The sequence below is a fragment of the Myotis myotis genome, unplaced genomic scaffold (genome assembly GCF_014108235.1).
Source record: "Myotis myotis isolate mMyoMyo1 unplaced genomic scaffold, mMyoMyo1.p scaffold_m19_p_2, whole genome shotgun sequence".
NCBI classification, from domain to species: Eukaryota; Metazoa; Chordata; class Mammalia; order Chiroptera; family Vespertilionidae; genus Myotis; species Myotis myotis.
In genome coordinates, this window is record NW_023416324.1 from 131416512 (window position 1) to 131438054 (window position 21543).

The following is a 21543-nucleotide window of genomic DNA, read 5'->3' on the forward strand; positions in this document are numbered from 1 at the left end:
AATTCCTAGAAAAAAAAATTTAGTTTTTGATAGATTCCATAGACAATTTGTGTTTTTTTTTTAAGTTCTAAGTTTTAAACTTCTAAAACTATACAGAAAAAAATAATACTCATTAAAGTTTTAAACTTTGGCAGCAAAGGAAGAAAGAAAACAATCATGATTTTATACTGAGGGAAGTTAATAGGCATATTATTTTTGTAGAAAACATTAAATATTTTTTTTAAAAAAGTAATTCTTCCAAATCTCTAGAGAGCCCTGGCTGGTTTGGCTCAAGGGCACATACCTCAGTTGCAGGTTGCACAGCCCTGTGGGAGGCAACCAACTGATGTGTCTCTCTCACATCAATGTGTTTTTTTTTCTCTCTCTCTCTCCCCCACTCCCTTCCACTTTCTCTAAAACTCAATAGAAAACAATATTCATGGCTGAGGATTTAAAAAAAAATCTCTATAAGAAAAAGTTTTCTCAGATTGCATGTTGTTGTATGTTTATGTTTAATTTTATAAACAAGACAGACACTCATTTATTAATTTCAGATTTGGCAAACATGTGGAACACTTTCGACCATTCTATATTCACTTGTCCTTGTAACGATGCTGCTGATCACAGAAGTCCATAGTGATGAATCTTAGAGAGTTCTCAAAATTTTATAGCACAATGTTCCAAACACACATCATTTCTGGATTGGAGTTAATAATGTTTATCTTGAGAAAGGCGTCACCATTTTCAGTCTGTGTTTCATAAATTGGCATTGTTTTACTTAGGCTAAATAAGATGCTATAATAAATACAATATATAACCTTATTCTATATAATAAAGCCCTAATATGCAAATCGACCAAATGACAGAACAACCAGTGGAATGAGTGGTCACTATGATGCACACTGACCACCAGGGGGCAGACGCTCAATGCAGGAGCTGCCCCTGGTGGTTAGTGTGCTCCCACAGAGGGAATGCTATTCAGCCAGAAGCCAGGCTCACAGCTGGCAAGTGCAGAGGTGGTGGCAGGAGCCTCTCCTGCCTCCATTACAGGCAGTAAGGAGCGAGGGGTTCCAGACTGTGAGAGGGATGTCTGACTGCCGGCTTAGGCCCAATCCCCTGAGCCTAAGCCTAAGCTGGCAGGTGGACATCCCCTAAGGGGTCCAGGACTGTGAGAGGGACTCCCCCACCCCAGTGCGTGCCTCTACTATATTATATAATATAATACATCTACTCAGTAATATATATTGCTAGAATGTAATAGATATTCCTTTCCTTTCAGGTAACAGTCCAAGGTGTTTATTTCTGGTTGACAAGAGGTGCATTAATATTAATATTCAGTGACTCAGGCTCCTTATACCTTGTGTCTCCCCTTTAATTGCTATTGCCACATTGTCATCTCCATCTAGTCAGCAAAGAGGAGAGAGAACATGGAGAAGACAATTATCTATCTTAAAAACTTTATCTCAGAGATGAGTCACTCACTTACCCTCATATTTTATTGATGAGATCTAGTCCTGTGGACTCAACTACAAGAGAGCCTAGAAAATGTATATTAACTATGATCCCAGCAACAATCCTATTACTATAGAAGGAGAGGGTATATTTGTGTGGAGGACTAATAACTTTTCTGTCCTCTGATGGCAATTTCTGGAATTGTAAGTTTTAATTTCAGAAGACAGCAGTACATATCCATATTTTTGCACATGTTATTGGACAATAATTGTGATGTAAAGATTTGGTCAGTTAGAAAAGCAAGCATGAGGACATATTTGGAGATATGCAAAAAGATAAATATGAATTAAAAATTTTACAAGCAAAGATATTCATATTTAGGGTCAAAATTTTACTTTTGAATACATTGGAGCAACATTAATAATTTCCTAAAATTTATACTGAAATTCAGCTACCAAATTTGCACAGACTATTTAGGCATTTGAAAATATGACAAGGAGTAATGTTTTTTATGACTTATAATAGGTTTTGTATTGTTTTATATTTTAACAAGTTATTAAATGGCATTCCATCACTGCAAAGAGGAATAAATCCTGTTTGCTTTATATTTGTGTTAAATGCTTTATATTTATGTTAAACTTCAAACACATAGAATGTTGACGATATTCCATTCTCAATTACATATGTTCTAATATGTGAATCTTAGGATGTTAGAGTGAGACAGATGTAGAGACATTTTTTAAGCCAAGAAAGCTATTGTCTGAAAAACAAACAACCACATGGAAGTCCACAAATAATTATAAATACATGGACCACCTTGCCTCTGTTAGAAGAAAAGGGTTGAAAAAGAATACTAAAACAGCATATTATTTTCAAATTCATCAAGATCTCTGCCATATTATGTTACAAGCGTGTGCATAGCATTATGCACAATAAAAATAATATCTCACAATGTTTTTCCAACCTGTTTTCTTCCCAAGGGCCTTCTCATAGTTTCATAAAATACAAAAACACATGCAGATACACACACAGTCAAATGCATTCGAAGCTCTATGGCAGAATCAGAATACACACCGGAAAATTCAGCTACTACTATGTCATGGCACAAAACTAGAAAAGTACCAAAAATTTCCAAAATTGAGCCTGTATCTTCTACCTGCCTTTAACTATAAAAGGCTTTCCTCTTCTAGTAGGACAATCTAACTGAACTCTGTCTCACAAGATCAAAAAGGCAAACAATTTTAGCCTGTTATTTTTTGATAGCTGATCATAATTATGGCCAGTGATAGCATAACTATAAAATAATCTACACAAAAGAGGTGGTCTAAGACTATTTGTATAAATAAAAGCCTAGGCGACCATTACAACCAAACAACTGGACCTACTGGTCGACCAGTCACTATGACGCACACTGACCAGCAGGGGGCAGATGCTCAATGCAGGACAGTGGTTCTCAACCTTCCTAATGCAGCAACCCTTTAATACAGTTCCTCATGTTGTGGTGACCCCCAACCATAAAATTATTTTCGTTGATACTTCATAACTGTAATTTTGCTACTGTTATGAATCATAATGTAAATATCTGATATGCAGGATGTATTTTCATTGTTACAAATTGAACATAATTAAAGCATAGTGTTTAATCACAAAAACGATATGTAATTATATATGTGTTTTCCGATGGTCTTAGGTGACCCCTGTGAAAGGGTTGTTCGAGCTCCAAAGGGGTCGCGACCCACAGGTTGAGAACCGCTGATGCAGGAGCTGCCCTCTGGTGGTCAGTGCACTTCCACAGCCAACCTCCCATGGCCCCTCCCCCCGGCCGACTACCCAATGGCCCTGATCACCAGCCAGGTCGAGGGACCCCACCCATGCATGAATTTGTGCATCGGGCTTCTAGTATGTATATAAAAGCGTAGATCAGTATCTGGCTGACATACAGAAAGCACTTGATAAATGTCAGCAAATATTAAATAAGGAGAAATATCTATAAAATAGGATAAAAATATTAGTTTTATTTTTAAGCACATCTTAATAATGTAAAGGCAAATGCTAATATTTGATCATGGAAGAAGAGCAACATGAATGAAAACTCTTAAGTGGTTCCCTATATTTGTTTGCTACACCAATGTCTCATTAGGAAATGAAACATACCCATACCCTACATGTAGCACATGAGAACTCTGCCAGCATGGAACATATTAAGCTTCATCAAAATGCTTTTGGAGGCCATGAAATGCTCTGCTACAGGGAAGGCACACAAGAAACAATTATTAAGTGACTGGGGAGATAAGTGCAGCTATTAATACTGTACACCTGCCGTTCTTCCCTCTGCACTTTGATCTAACAGATGATGATTTGTAATGGCACAACCTCAACACCCAGCCACCTGTAGTTTATTAGGAAATCAGCCAAATAGCAGTATTGCTTAGCTACCAGCAGCAGGGAGGTAGACATGCAAAGAGTCAATTTTTGTTATTTCACGGGTGACACCTTCAACCAGAAATCACCCTTAGCACCTGTGCTGCCCAAGCCAGTGATATGCAAATTAAACATCCCTGTGGACCTCTACCCATTCAAAAACTCTGGGTTTATGGAGTATTTGTATTATTTTTTAAAGATATATAAGTATGCATTATTTTGCACAGTTTATTCCTCATGAAGGTAAACAACATTATGTATTTTCCCTTGGTTAGTATTTTATACACACTATTTAAACTTCATCTAAAGGTGGAGCCTTCTGAGATATTTTAACACATTAGAATAGACACATAAGTGCTGATTCAGCTATAAGAGAGAGGTTATTAAGTAGTTTTCGTGTCAAGCAATGTGGAAAAATCATGTCAGGACAAAAGTTTCAGATTTCATAGAGCCTTTGCATTACCTTGGCAGTTCCATTTATTTGATTTTAATAAAGCTTTATTTGCCATAAAATACCTTCACCATAAATTAGCACTGTAGAAGCAGAGACATTTTTCTTGTTATATGTTCAATATTTCATCATAGAATGAGTGTAGAATCTAGAAACAATGGATAAGGAAACACCAGAATCAGCACAAAAATCAGTCATTTCAAACCAAAACTGGACTTCAAAGAACAATATGCCTGCTAATATTGTTACGGGATAGGAGAGGTTCTCTTCTCTGCTTTATTGCTCATGGAAGTGGGGTTCATGGAGTACCAGTGGAATATGCATTTTTGGAGACCCCTACAGGACAATGAGATATGGTAGAAAGCTTTATTTCCATGGAATTACACCCTGTGCTTCCAAAGTCCCATTTCCCTTAGTCCAGTTATAGAAGTGTTGCTGAGGCTTTAGTAGAGCTAAAACCAGAGCCAGTGTCCAAAGTTTCCTTTCCATATCCGCACAGTCAAATACAGCATCAGGCTAGCTGCAGCCCATTATTGCATTGCATGTGGGGATTCACATAGCCATGGGCCATACGGGTGAATGTAAAAAAACAGGAATGGTAGAGCCCCACGAGCCAAGAGTCATAAGCTAAGAGCAACAAGAGAGCAAACTCCTTTGTTTAGGGGATTATGTATTCCCAAAATTCCCCACACTTGCAGTTGGCCACACCCATTCTGGCCTTATGTTTCCAGGTGTGATTGACAGCCAAGTATCTTCCCTATGTTACCCCAACTTTACTGGGCATGTTTCTATCTTTCCTTTGTTGGATGCCTTCCCCCCATGTTTTGCAGGGGGTAGTCTGGTGGTTCTCTGGGGAATGCAAAGTTGCAGCTTCCAGGTGAAGCTGCCAAAACAGCATGCTTATAGTGTCTAGTTTCCCCCCTTGGTTTTTTTCCTATTATTAATAACTAGCTAATTACAATGGTATCAAGATTTTGTGAAAATTTAACATATAGTGCATAGTGGGTATCTCAAAGGCAAATAAAATAGATATAAACCAAGTGATTTTTTTGAAGAATCTAAAATAAATTATGATTAAATTCTCCTTTTGAAACCTGTTTTCATTCATAGACAATACTCTCATCATTATAATGGGAATTCCAAAATAATGAAATGAGATAATTTGTATCTTTGTGTGTGTATGTGTTTGAAAGATATATTACCCAGATTCATTGCCTGGATCACTTAGAAACTTGTAATACTTCTACATTTTTCTTCTCAAGCTATTTTGTTCTTCTCATAAGAAAAAATTGAATTATTCTTGAATTTACTTTATGATGATTTATCTGGTCATTTCCTCTTAACTCTGAAATCACTGTAGTGGCAAGTTCTTCATAACTTGGTATTCACATGCTTACATGGACATTTCAGTAGTGTCATAAAAAAACACACACAGAGATTTAAATCTGATAAACTTCACATATGAAACAAACCTACATAGTCTAAATGAAGTTTATAAGAGCAATTTTTGATGCATATCCACATTTGTTAGTCAGTGAAGGCTGAGTTCTGATGTGGAAACAGAAGCTACTATATTACAGTGTCTAAAGTAACACAGAGATTGATCTCTACATGTGCATCAGAGGATAGCTCAGACTGTGCTCCCAACAATGTTCCTGTCAGGGCTGAACCATAAGAGTTGGATGTTCTAACTGTCCATCAGGAAAGGTCTGTAATAATGACAAACTTTATTAAGTTTACTCTACTTTGCTACAATTTCATTTAAAAATGTTCTGTCTATAAATAGAAGAATATAAATTATTCTTATTTGAGAAACTCATAGTCGATCATTTAAAATCTCATCTAAAATTACCTATAGAAAATCTACAAAGAATTCAGTGCTGACATATGTACCATACAGACATAGCATATGAAAGGCAGAGAAGTATGCATTCGACATTTTGAGAACAGAAAAGTTTATCTCTATATATAAAAGCCTAAGCAACCGTTAAGACCAAACAAACAGAAAGACCAGTTGACCAGTCACTGACATGCACTGACCACCAGGGGGCAGATGCTCAATGCAGGAGCTGCCTCCTGATGGTCAGTGCGCTCCCACAGTAGGAGTACTGCTCAGCTAACCAATTGTCCTGGCGGCCCACCAGCCTGGCGGCAGCCACTAACTCCCTCAGTAGCCCTGCAGGTCCAATCTCTAGAGAATGGGCCAGGCACCAGTGAACCAGCGCCACTGGCCTCCTGGAAGTTGACCTCGGGCACCACAGCTGCTCCCCCTCCCTAGATACTCCACAAGGAAGAAACAATATAAAAGTAGCTGCCAGGTGGCTCCCAACAACCAGCATTAATGTCAGTGAGATGGATCTGGATCTCAGGCTGGCAAAGGCATCCCACCTCCCGCCTGAAGGGCCGATCTCATCCCCCTCCCCCAACTGCCCTCAGAACCCTACCCGTGCACAAATTCATGCACTGGGCCTCTAGCGTTTATATAAATCTGTGAGAATAAATGTTTGAAATAATAGATTTAAATTAAAACAGCAATGCAATAACTAAATTCCAGTTTCAAATTAATGTTTTTAAAATTTCAACAATCAGCAGTTTCCAATTCAGTATGTAAGGAACTTGGAAATTGTCACGCCATCCTAATAACAAATAAAAAGCTGAAAAATCAACAACCCTTCTTAGATCTGTTAGAGAGGTGAGGGCAAGAGCAAAGTACTGCCCTAAAAATTGGAGAAACAAAATCATGGATACAGAGAACCAGGATCTGTGAACTGAGGTAGCAAAACCTGAATTATAACAGACAAACTGATGGAGGTTTAGTGTAGACAAATTTAAGAGATAAAAACTCCCAAAGAACCCAAACACAGGAGGATGCTTACATTTTTGTGAGATTTTACCTCCAGGAGTTGCAACAGGTACTCATAGGGAATATCAGAGAAAAACCCCTTCGTGCTGCCACTAAGGGGTGAGGGGACGAACTATTTTGAAGTACTCCAGACCATTCTGTTCTTATTAAGAACACCTTCAGTGAAACTAGTTTACCAGAGAGAAAATTACTGTGGTTCTACCATAGCCTACCTAACATGGAAAGGAAAATACCCAACTTGAGCCCACTCTAATCATCCTGTCCCACCTGAAGGGGTCGGAGGGGTCTAAGAAGCAGTTGTGAAGCTCACAGTTCAGAGATATGTGTTCACTAAAGGACTAATCATAGTCTTTATCATAGGGCTAGAGAATGCTTCTCCTCCCTCTACACCTCACCACCATATTATTAAAGAAGCATTTGCCTCCGTACTTTTATCCCAGTTCATTTGTGTGACTGGCTATCACACAAAAAATTTCAAGGCACACTGAAAGGCAAACAACAATTTGAAGAGATGTGATAGTGATGTTGGAATATTCAGACTAGAAATTTAAGACAACTATGATTAATATGGTAAGGGTTCTAGTGGATAAAATAGGCAGAAAGCAAGACAAGATGGGCAATGTAAGCAGAGAGGTGGAAATACTAAGAAAGGATAAAAACATATTAAACATTAAAACATTGTAACAGAAATTTTCAATGCTTTTAATGAGCTCATTAGTAGACTGAACACTGCTGAGAAAAGAATCTCTGAGAGTGAGGATATATCAATAGAAACTTCCAAGCTGAAAATGCAAAGAGATCAGAGACTGAAAGAAACAGAAAAGAATATACAAAGACTGTGGGATAACTGCAAAAGGTATAACATACATGAAATGAAAATACCAAAAGGAGATGAGAGAGAAAAAAGGAACAACAACAACAAAAAGAATTTGAGACAATAATGATGAAGATTCCCCCAATTAATGTCAGACACTAGAGCACAGTTCCAGGTAGCTCAGAAAGCACCAAGTAGGATAATTCCCCAAACACTTACATCCAGTCATATAACATGCAAACGGTAGAAAATCAAAGATTAAAAAAAAAATCTTGGAAGAAGCAACAGAGCAGGGCGGGGTGGGGGTGGGGGGCAGGGGGGAGAGAGAGAAAACACCTTACCTATAGAGGATCAAATAATTACATCCTACCTCTCCTCCCTAACCATGCAATAAGAAGAAAATGGAGTGAAAAATTTAGTGTTGAGAGGAGACAACACACACACACACACACACACACACACACACACACACACGCACATTAAAACAAAAACAGCACCTACCTAGAATTCTGTATCCTGGAAAATTATCTTTGAAAAGTGAAGGAAAAATAAAGACTTTCTCAGACAAACAAAAATTGTAAGTATTTATTGTCAGTAGATCTTCCTTGCAAGAAATGTTAAAAAGAAGTTCTTAGGAAGATGAAGAAGAATATAGGTTAAAAAATGCAGGCGTTAGGAAAGAAAAAAAAAGCACTGAAGAAGAAATGAGTAAAGATAAGATAAAAACTTTTATTCTTATGCTTAATTGATCTAACATACAAGAGTTCAAATGAAATAATGATACTAGCAATGTATTTGATTATGTATGCTTATATATAAGTAAGGTGAATGATAGCAAGGATATCAAAAATTGGGAAGGACAAATTAGGATTACATTGTTATTTTAAGGTACTCACACTATTTAGGAAATGGTATATACTGTCATTTGAAAGTGGACTCAGATTAGCTGTAAATGTATATTGCAAACTCTAAGGCAACACTAAAAAAAAAGTTTAAAAGCACTATAACTAATATGCTAAGAAAGGAGAGAAATGTAATCATATAAAATAATTAATACAACCATAAAAGGCAGGGCTTCCATCAAGATATCAGAGTAGGTAAACACTATGCTGGCCTCCTCCCACAACCACAACAAATTTACAACTAGACTATTGAACAACCATCATTGAGAACCACCTGAAGTCTACCTGAACTGCAATCTTATAACTAAGGAGATACAGAAGAAGAAGCCATATGAAGACTGATAAAAGGGGTGGATCCACAGAAGGGTGGTCCCACACCCACATGTGGCAGGTCATGGCCCTACACCAGGCCTCCACAGCTCTGGAGTCTGATGCCAGGAAGAGAAGTCCCTATAATTTCTTGATGTAAAAACCAGAAGGTATTGTGGCTGAGTAAGACAGAGGGCTGCTGGACCCAGGTGACCCTCTTTTTTAAAAAGAAATGTTTTTATTGATTTTAAAGAAAGAGGATGGGAAAGGAATAGTATATCTACTATATAAGGTAACTCTACCAAGATGTAATACACAGAAACAAACACAAGGAGGTATAAACATGAGAACACAAAGAAATATGTCCAAATGAAAGAACAAACTAAAGATCCAGAAAAAAAATAAACAAAACAGAGATAAGAAATATACCAAGATGCAGAGATCAAAACACTGGTTATGAGCATGCTCAATGATATAAGTAAAAACTTCAACAAAGATATTGGGAACATAAAAATGGAGACAGAAAGCATAAAAAAGAATCAGTCAGAAATAAAGACTATAATAACTAAAATGAAGAATACATTATAAAAAATCAACAGTGGAGTAGATGAAGCAGAGGAGCAGATCAGTGATTTAGATGATAAAGAAGAAAACACCCAATTAGAGCAGCAAAAAGAAAAAGAATCCAAAAAAAATGAGGATAATGTAAGGGAATTCTTGGAAAGTTTCAACTATACCAACATTTGCATCATGGGAGTGCCAGAAAGAGAAAATGGAAAGCAAGGAATTGAAAATATATTTGAAAAAAATAATAACAAAAAACTTCCCTAACCTGGTAAAGGAAACAGACATACAAGTCCAGGAAGCACAGAGAGTCCCAAGCAAAATGAACCCAAAGAGGTCCACACCAACACACATCATAATTAAAATGCCAAATGTGAAAGACAGAAAGAATCTTAAAAGCAGCACGAGAAAAACAGTTAATTATCTATAAGAGAGCACCCATAAGACTGTCAGATGATTTCTCAATTGATAATTTGCAGGCCAGAAAGGAGTGGGAAGAAGTATTCAAAGTGATGGAAATGAAGGACCTACAACCAAGATTACTCTGCTCAGCAAAGCTGTTATTTAAAATTGAAAGAAAGATAAAGAGCTTCCCAGGTAAGTAAAAGCTAAATGAGTCCATCCCCATCAAACCAGTATTACAAAAAAAGTTAAAGGGTCTTTTTTAAGAGTAAGGAAATAAAACTCAAAAGTCTAAATAATAAAATAGCAATAAATACATGTCTATCAACAATAAATTTAAATGCAAATGCATTAAATGCTTCAATGAAAAGACATATGGTGGCTGAATGAATATCAAAACAAGATCCTTACATATGGTGTATACAAGAGACTAACTTCAGATCAAAAGATACACCCAGACTGAAAGTAAAGATATAAAAAAAGATATTTCATTACAATGAAAGCAAGCTGGAGTAGCAATATGTATACCAGACATAATAGACTTTCAAACAAAGGCTATAACAAGAGACAAAGACCCAAAAATTTCACTTCTGGGTATTTATACAAAGAAACCCAAAACACTGCATTGAAAAGATGTTAGCATCCCTATGCTCCATGCAACATTATTTATAACAGCCAGAATATGGAAGTAACTTAAATGTCATCAATAGATGAATGGATAAAGAAAAAGTACTGTGTATATGTAATGAAATATGACTGGGACATAAAAAAGAGTGAGATGAGATCTTGAAGTTCCTCTTCGAGGGCCCATGAACAGACTTACTTGGACTAAGTCCCTCTGAACTCCAGCACTGGGGCAGCTGCTCAGGGAGTACCAGGGAAATACAGGGAGGAACTGCATTGCCTGGCATCAGGGCGAGAACTTGGGGGATAGCTTTCTCTCAGCAGGGGTGCTGGTGGAGGCCACTGTTCCTTTTCTGAGACACACACACACACACACACACACACACACACACACACAGTGCCAGCAGGTGGGAGCCATATCTCAGTTTCTACCAAAATGGCTCTCACCCCACCCCGGTGATTCCCTAAAACCCTGCCCCACCCAACTTGTGGGCCAATCCAAGGTGTTTCCAGTGGTTTTTCCATAAAAATGGCCTGTCTTGGCTTGCGCTTCAGACTTAACTAAAAACTCAAATAAGCAGCATCTGACCTCAGTATTCCCCATACCTCTCACTAAATGACCCTGATATCCAGCACTAGTGGCAGCCGGCTTTGGTTTACAACTTGGCCTCACCTAGGCATCTCCATGCCCAGTACACAGGTAGCAACCATCTGCAGATCATGTTGTAGCTCATGCTGGGTAGCCCCAGGAAGAACACAAGCAGCAGCTGATGTTTGCCTGCACCTCCTGGGAGGCCCCAGAGAGAGAAGGCCTAGTGGACAGCTTCAGACAACATAAAGCACCACCCAACCACCTCAAGCAACATGCTCAAAGGTTAAATTCAGCTGGCTCCACAACATAAGGCCACTCTACCAAACTGTGGAGATACAGCATTTCTACCTAATACATAAAAACAAACATAGGGATGTTGCCAAAATAAGGAGACAAAAAAAACATGTCCTAAATGAAAGGACATAACAAAACTCCAGAAAAAGAATTAAACAAAATAGAGACAAGTGAACTTAGTGAGAACCTCAACAGCATAAAAAAGGGCATGGAAACCATAAAAATGAACCAGCCAGAAATGAAGAATATACTAACTGAAAAGAAGAATTTACAGGGAATCAACAGTAGAGTAGATAAAGTTGAGAATGAAATCAGTGATTTGGAATATAGGAAGCAAAAAACACTCAATCAGAAGAGCAAAAAAGAAAAGTGGAAAAAAAATGAGGATAAAATAAGGCGCCTTTGGGACAACTGCAATCATACCAAGATACGCATCATGGGCATGCTAGCAGAAACAGAGAGAGAGCAAGGAATTGAAAAACTATTTGAAAAAAGTAATGACAGAAAACTTCCCTAACCTGGTATAGAAAATGGACATACAAGTCCAGGAGGCACAGAGAGTCCCAAGCAAGATGAACTTAAAGAGGACCACACCAACACACATCATAATTAAAATGCCAAAGGTTGAAGATAAAGAGAGAATCTTAAAAGCAGCAAGAGAAAAGCAGTTAGTTACTTACAAGGGAGCTACCATAACAATGTCAGCTGATTTCTCAACAGAAACTTTGCAGGCCAGAATGGATTGGCAAAAAATAGAGTGATGAAAAGCAAGGACCTAAAACCAAGATTACTCTACTGAGCAAGGCTATTATTTAGAATCAGAGGACAAATAAAGAGCTTCTCTCACAAGAAAAAGCTAAAGTAGTTCATCACCACCAAACCAGTATTACAATATTTATTTAAGGGACTTCTTTAAGAAACAGGTAAAAAATATGAATAACAAAATGACAATAAATATATATTAATCAACAATTGAAATCTAAAAAAAAAAAAAACACCCACAAAATAAATGAACAAGTAGAACAGAAACAGATTTATAGAATAGTGAACATTTTGAAAATTGCTACAAGAGAGGGGAATTGGATGATGGGTGAAAAAGGTGAAGGGATTAAGAAGTACAAATTGGTAGGTACAGAATAGTTGTGGGATGTAAAGTACAGCATAGGGACTATTCTAATAACTAGAAAAAGAATAAGTTAAATCCAAAATAATCTGGTGTCAGATGGGTAGGAGATTTATTCAGATGATCACTTAGTAAGATATATAATGTCTATTCACTGGGGTGTACACCTGAAACTAATATAATATTGTATGTCAGCTGTAATTGAAAAATAAAAAATGATTTTAAAAATTATTGTAAAATAAACATAAAAGGCAGATAAAAGATCAAAAGGCCAAAATAGGAACAAGGGCAACAAAATAGACAACAGCAATAAATATGGTAGATATTAATCCAACTATATCAATAATCACTTTGAACATTAATGGCCTAAATGCACCAATTAAAAGAGAGAAATTGTCAGAATGTGTCAAAAAAACATGACCCAACTATATGATGTCTAAAAGAAATCCATTTTTAAATATAAAGATATATACAGGCATTGGCAAAAATAGGTTTACTGTGTGAGTACACAAAACACAAAGTTTATTCTTATATTATCATTTATTTATTATTGCATTATTTATTGTTATTGACCTACTATTGCCCACTCCTATATAGATTGAAAGTAAATAAATGAAGAAAAATATACCGTGCTAAAATTAATCAAAAGGAAAAAGAAATTGCTACATTAAATTCAGAGAAAGAAGACTTCTTCAGCTATGAAGAGAGGCACTTACATAATTATAAGTGGTTCAGTTCTCCAAGAAGACATAACAATATTTAATGTGTATGTTTTTAATAGCAAAGCCTCTAACTAGGTTAGGCAAAAACTGATAGAACTGCAAGGAGAAATATATGAACTTACTACCATTATTGAAAACTTCCACATTCTTTTATAAAAAATGGACAGATCCAGGAAATAGAAAATCAGAAAGGCATAATTGACTTCAACAACACCATCAATCAACTTGATATAATTAATATCTGTAGACTACTTCACGCAACAGCAGAAATACACATTTTCTCATGTTCACATGGAATAGTCACCCAGAGAGATCATATTCTGGGCCATGAAACATATTATTAAGGTATGTTATTTTAGAAAAATAGAAATTATATAATGATTGCTCTCAGACCACAATGAAATTAAATTAGAAGTCAATTTAATTTACAAAAAAAAAGATGAAAAAATTCCAAAATACATAGAGATTAAAAATCACATTTCTAAATAACACATGGGTCAAAGATTTTGAGAAAAACAATTTAAAATATTTTAAACTAAATGAAAATAAAAATATAACATCAAAATTTATGGGATGCAGTGAAAGCAATACCTAGAAGAAACTTGCAGCATTAGAAAAAAAAGATGTAAGTCAATAATCTGAATTTCCACCTAAATAGAAAAAGAATAAGTTAAACCCAAAATAAGTAGAATAAAAGAAATAATAAAAATTAGAAGTCAATAAAATTGACCGAAAAATAGTCTATTTTAAAAAGTAATGATCACATATGATTGTTTTTTAAAGAATTTCTAAAGATATTTCTAAAAATAAAGGCAAGATTCTCCTTTTGTTTCACATAAAAATTTATTTGAAAATCTAGACTTCTCATTTAAATATTACATTTCATGTGTAAGTACTTAATTTAATTTTCACTAATACAGGCACTGTAAGATCTGTAAAATCTCCTCCTAACAAATTAAACCACTTCAATATGCACTTGCTTTAACAACCACCATTTTCTTGCTCACAAATTTAAGGGTAAAGAATTAGAACAAGGCTCAGTAAGGACAGCTTTTCTCCATCCCGCCTGTCGTTGGCTCTTATGGTTCAGTTACAGGTTGAGGATTCATGGCCTTATTCACATGCCTAGAGCCTTGATATTGGTTCAGCCTGGGTTCTTTGGTTTTTCTCCATGTGGTCTTCTCTTTCTCTCCTGTCTCCTCTATCCTTTCCCCTCTATCCTCTCTCCTCTCTCATTCTCTACGAGGTTTGCCTGTACTTCTCTACATGGAAACTCGAAGAAGCAAGTAAGTAGAAGTGGAAGCCACCAGTTCTTTTCAATGAAACTGGCACAATGTCACTTTCTCTAAATTTTATTGACAAAGCAAGTCTTAAGCCCAGTTCAAAACAGTGTGGAGGGGAAGCAGCCCACTTGATGAGGGAAAAGGCATGCTTATGCAGGGAGAAAGGAATTGTTAACAAGCACTGTATACCACAGAATTGTCATACAGTTGGACTTCAGACTATCTTTGCTTTACTCCAAGGACTCCTCACCTTAGCCAAGATAAGGATGAGAAGTTCTAGATAGTGATTTACAGTGTGCTTCTTAAAATTAGAAACTCTTCTGGCAGTATGTGGGATCAACTTGTCAACAATGTTTTTGAATCTAAGCGTAGTTTATACCCACTTAAATCTGTTGCACAACCTGGTGAGGCTACATGACTGGTGGGGTGTAAAAGACCCTGCTGGTGATATGGAAATTTTGGACTGGAACAGGCGGTGTTCCCCTGGACTGGAATCCGGTTCTTTGTCCGCCAGAGTCTAGGAATTAATCCACGGACAGAAGGTGGTATAGCAAAGGCAGAAATTTACTAAAGAACAAGTACACACTCCCACATGGGGAGGAGGAAAGGGTCCCATAGAATGGACTCCCATGTGGGGAGGGGGAAAGGGTCCCACCGACTTCCTATTTCCATGGTTTACTAAAGCTGCAGTTCCTGTGTCCTGAGATTCCCTCTGATTGGTCAATATTCCCTTTCGAATTGGTTACTATAGTGACTCCTGAGGACCTCCTCCCTCATTGTCCTATTCCTTCTGGGCTTTCTTTAATCTTTATTTTGTAAATATAGACCTTTTTTGGCTACTTCCAGTTCCCTTGTCTTATGGAAATATACCTGTTGCTGCTTCCTTATCTTATGTAAATGCAACTGCTGCTGCGCCCTTATCTTATGGAGATGTAACTGCACTGTCTTCCTAGTGCTATGGAAATGTACCTTCTCCCAGTCTGTAGCCCTGTGTTTTTGTTTTGTTTCCCCCGCCCCCCCCATGGACCCCAATTCTTAAAATTCCCTAAAACTGCCTATATTCCCTAAAATTCCTGTTTCACTGGAAACTTTCCCCCAACTATCCTGAAACCAAGATTTCTAGGACACACTTCCATGGCTCACAATGCAGAGACAAAATACATCCTGTGTGACCAAGAAAGGAACTAGAGAACTGCACCTGGAACTTTCTAGGGCCCTTGATGCTCTCCTGCATATTCTTTCTCCTTTACAGTATCATTCATTTTTATAAAAGCCTTATATTAGTATACTCAGTGGAGTTTTGTGAGTTCCTTCAGTTATCCTATCCTATGTAATTAATGCCACCATCATTTTAGACAATTCATTACAACTCCCTAAAAAAAATGAAGTGATGTGATCCCTTCATTTATAACAGTCACACAGAATTGTCAGTGTCTAGTAAACCACCTATAATCTAACTACAAACTTTTGGTTTAAAAATAAACTTTTCATTTTCTTTCAGATGAAAGGGTCAGAAGTCCAATTTTTATACGAATACTAATTTTACAACAGTTGATACTACAAATAATAATAGCCAATGTATATTGAATATTTAACATAGTCCCAGCATTTAAATCCATTATATCATTTATTTGGCACTAAATATTATGATATAAATAATGCTGTCATTTAAAAGTTATTTACATTGTACATAAATTATATATATATACATCAGGATTTTGCATATATATTTTACAGTGTGACTATGTATGCTAAGTAAAGTATCTCTCCACTGTTTTTGATAGCTTTTAATTTATCAACATAAGAGACTTTGAAAACTTTTCTTTTCCAAACCATGTTATAGTGGGACAGTTCAGAAACATGTCTCCTTCTTAACAGCTTTATAAGGATAACAAAGTTGTTTCTTTAGAATATGCTTTTGGCTTAATAATTTTGCTTTCTCAAGAAATATTTTATCCAAGGTATTTTCTTCCCCATCTATCATAATGGAATATTCATTAAACGATTAATAATAATTTATCATCTGATCTAAAGCCCTAATTTTGTGACCACAAAAAAGGGTTCACAACGTCAGAAAATTGAACTCCTTTAGTCATCATCCTTTCTTTATCTAAGATTGCTCTTTTTTATAGTGTCCTTAAATTAATATTTTGTTTTCTTTACAATCATCTTAAAAGAAATATTGTCACCCATTTCTCAACACATTTTGCTAAGTCTCTAAGAAAAAATCACTCAGGGCTGAATTTTAGTCTCTATTAAATTTTCAGGCCTTCTGTTTTTGGAGAATGACTCATCATTTACATATATAAAGAGCCGGGGGCTGTCACATTCGAAACAACCAAAGGGATGACCAAACAGGCTGAGTGGGGTGACAAGGCAAGCAGGGAGGTTATTGAGAGAAAACCAAATGACTGAGCAGCAGGCTGCGTGGAGCGACCAGGCTGGCAGGGAGCTTAGTGAGAGATGACCAAATGACTGAGCAGCAGGCTGCGTGGAGCGACCAGGCTGGCAGGGAGCTTAGTGAGAGATGACCAAATGACTGAGCAGCAGGCTGCATGGGATGACCAGGCCATATAGCCAGGGGCCGTCACATCCTAAACAACCAAACAGACAACTGAATAGGCCGAGGGGGATGACAAGGCCAGCAGGGGGGTTAGTGAGGGATGACCAAAGGACTGAACAGCAGGCTGCATGGGGTGACCAGGCCGGCAGAGGAGGGGAGGCAGTTGGGGACAACCAAGCCGGCAGGGGGAGCAGTTGGGGGCAATCAGGCCAGCAGATGGGGGCAGTTGGGGGCGACCAGGCTGGCAGGGGGAGCAGTTGGGGGCAACCAGGTGGGCAGATGGGGGCAGTTGGGGGTGACCAGGCCAGTAGGGGGGCAGTAAGGGGCAACCAGGATGGCGGAGGGGCAGTTAGGGGTGACCAGGCCGGAGGGGGGGGCAGTTGGGGGCGATTAGGCTGGCAGGCAGAGGCGGTTGGGGGTGATCAGGCTGGCAGGGTGGGCAGTTAGGGATGATCAAACAGGCAGGCAGGGGAGCAGTTAGGAGCCAGCGGTCCTGGATTAGAGAGGGTTCAGGGTGGGCTGAGGGGACTCCCTGTGCACGAATTTCATGCACCAGGCCTCTAGTATCTCTATAATAAGACATGATGACTGCAGTTAACATTATTTAACATTATTCTATTAATTCTGATCAATGAATTAAGTGTCCAGATAAATATAAGAAATACTAGAGGCCCGGTGCACAAAATTTGTGCGGGGGGGTGTGTCCCTCAGTCTGGCCTGAACCCTCTCCAATATGGGACCCCTTGGGGGATGTTGGACATCCCTCTCACAATCCGGGACTGCTAGCTCCTAACCACTCACCTGCCTGCCTACCTTATTGTCCCTAAATGCTGCCTGACCACTGATCGCCCCCTAAACACTCCCCTGCTGGCCTGATTAACACCTAACTGCACCCCTGCCAGCCTGATCGCCCCCAACTGCCCTCCCCTCCCAGCCTAGTAGCCCCCAACTGCTCTCCCCAGCCAGTCTGGTCACCCCTGACTGCCCTCCCCTGCCAGCCATCTTTTGGTGGCCATCTTAGGGCTTCACACAAGGGCACAAGGACCACCTAAGCTTGTATTAGTATAGATGAGTATTAGAAGATTAGAGGGAATGTTATTGTTTGCAGATGCATTTTGACAATTCCCCCATAGAATATGAAAAATAAGAGTAATTATAAAACATAAACATATATAGTATAAAAAAGTTTTTTCTAATATTCAATTACAAAATACTTAAGAAAAACCATATTACCTAACAACTGCAAACAGCAGTTATAAGTTGATTTAACTATTTATTAAAGTAACATTTTAAATTACACTAAAGACTCAGTGAGTCCATTTTAAAATACTGGCAATTGATTTTAGAAAATAATTCTTAGTAAATTGGGGAAAAAGCTTTATGGCACATTCTTTTGATGAAATTTTCCTAATGTAATATGTAACAGTATAAATATTTTAAATAAATATATAATAATAAAATATTTTATAGCCCTGGCCAGGTTGCTAAGTGGTTGGAGCATCATCCTGTATACCAAAAGATTACAGGTTTGATTCTCGGTCAGAGCACATATCTTGGTTGTGGGTTTTTTCCCAGTCAGGGTATATATATATGTAGAAGGCAACCAATCAATGTTTCTCTCTAACATCAATGTTCCTCTCTCTCTTTCCCCTTCCTCTCTCTTTAAAATCAATAAAAACATATCCTCAGATGAGAATTAAAAATATATCTTTTTCATAGTGTCAGGAAAGGAAAACTAAATCTAAAACTGTCATTATTGCATGGCTATAAGCATCTATTAACCCTATGCATTTGAAAATGAAAGGCAACATTGAAAAATTAACATTTATTTTCTGCTGGAATTATCTGCAATAGATTTTAAATATATTTCTACTTCTCTGGTAACTATTAATTTTTAACTGATTATTTATTATATTCATTTAAGTAAAATAATCTTTAAAATTAACAATATGACATAGTAGATTTTTATGAAAATAGCATATAACAGTATATAAATTATTTAAGTGACTTGTTCTAAAAACATAAATGGAAATTTAAAGAGAAGAAGCCAAATTGAAAGATCAAAGAGAAGAGATATTCTTCTAATTAAGATAATTCCTTTGGCTTTTTTTTTCCACACATAAAACATAAAAATATGATGCAAGATTCCTAGTAAAAAAAAAAACTACAAATGTTTTAGAAGCATTGAATGCTGAATATTTTTCCACTCTCCATGTCATATGCCAAAGAAAGGAAAAGAATGATGAAGTAAATACCAAAGACCGAAAAAGGAATAATCCTGTTTGGCATTATTCCAATATCCTGTTAGAAACATAAGACTCAGGAGATTATTGTATTGAGTGAGGATGCACCTGAAAACACTTTTCAGAACAAATATGTAGTGGGAATCAGTTAATAAGAAAATATATTTTCTAAGAATCATTTATAACTTGTCAAATACTCAAGCCAAATCTATATGTACATAAATGAAGCATTATGAACAAGCTACTTTCACTTCTAAAAGATCATTCACATAGATGGATGGATGGATGGATGGATGGATTTTGGGTGAATAGATAAAGGGATGGATGAGTGGAGGGTTGGAAGGATGGAGATATAATCAGGATAAAAAGAAAATATTGATTAACATGAAAATGAGCAAGAGTTTCTTTTGAGCCAGAACCGGTTTGGCTCAGTGGATAGAGCGTCGGCCTGCGGACTGAAGGGTCCCGGGTTCGATTCCGGTCAAGGGCATGTACCTGGGTTGCAGGCGCATCCCCAGTGGGAGATGTGCAGGAGGCAGCTGATCGATGTTTCTCTCTCATTGATGTTTCTGGCTCTCTATCTCTCTCCCTTCCTCTCTGTAAAAAATCAATCGATGTTTCTAACTCTCTATCCCTCTTCCTTCCTCTCTGTAAAAAATCAATAAAATATATTAAAAAAAAAAAAAGAGTTTCTTTTGAGAAAAGAGCTTATAACCATCATCTTAAGAATCACAAGAATACCTCCATTAAATAATGTAATAAGCTACAAATAAATAACATTTTCTCTTTGAGTAAAATACAGCAAATTCAGATATAGCAAATATAACAGATTCAGAAATAGAATTTTTTCTCTTAAAAAGTTGTGCATTGTAACTTTTCTTTTAAAAAAACAGATTTTTTTTGCAAATTGTGGTATTTATAAAAATGCTAATACAATAAGAAGTCTTATAGAAATTTTATGTAAAATGTGTAAAAAAATGCAATTAGAGCCAAAGGGATAATAATGTGATGTTGTACCAATAAGAATACATGAAGCCAGACTTGTACACCTGACTGTAATTACTTCACTAACACCTGAGGAAATGATTGGTGATTAATGAGAAACAGATGCTAATTTTAAAGCCTGTAAATTCAAATATGCTCAAAATGTGAAGATGTGGTATGCAAAAAAAAAAGTACAGGAGGCATCACATACCATAAATTATAAGAAAAGAAAAGAACTAAGATGTTTTACAGAATTTTGTGAAATATAACATGAATTGGAAAATGGAAAGCTAACATGAATTAAAATATTAGTAGTTTTTTAATTATTTGAATGAAATCCATTAAGATTAATCAAAACTAACAATTTCATAGCTACAAGAAATGTTAATGTGGTTCGTTTTTGGTATGCCAATTTATTAATTATGTATTTGTTCAAAAACTAATCTCAATCGTAGTTTATAAGCAGTTGAAGTAAATGAAAAATAAATATTTTTTAAAAAGTGCATATTCTTCATGTGACTGAAGGTCCAATAAGCCATGCCAACACATGTGTAAAAAAATGTAGTAGTAAATAAATATAGTATAGTGAGAAATACCATTTAAATTGAGGATGGCATTATAAACTCTGATTTTTCTTATTTACTAATCACTTGACAAAATTGCATTTTCTTAATTTGAGCAAGGTCCCTCCACTTCTCCAAGAGCTTAAGGTAGATGACACTGACTTACTTTTTTACCTCAAATAATACCTCTAATTAAGATGTTGCTGTGCATCATTTACATCAATAAATTATGCAGATGAGCTTTCAAAATGCTAAGATATTTTACTCCTTGAGTACCTGCACTACAATTATAGCCTTTGTATTAGTAATTGAAGCACTTGCACTATAGTGGACCAATAGTATTAGAAAGCAAGAAACAAACCTCTAATTGTCATAATCCAGAAAAATCATCGGGA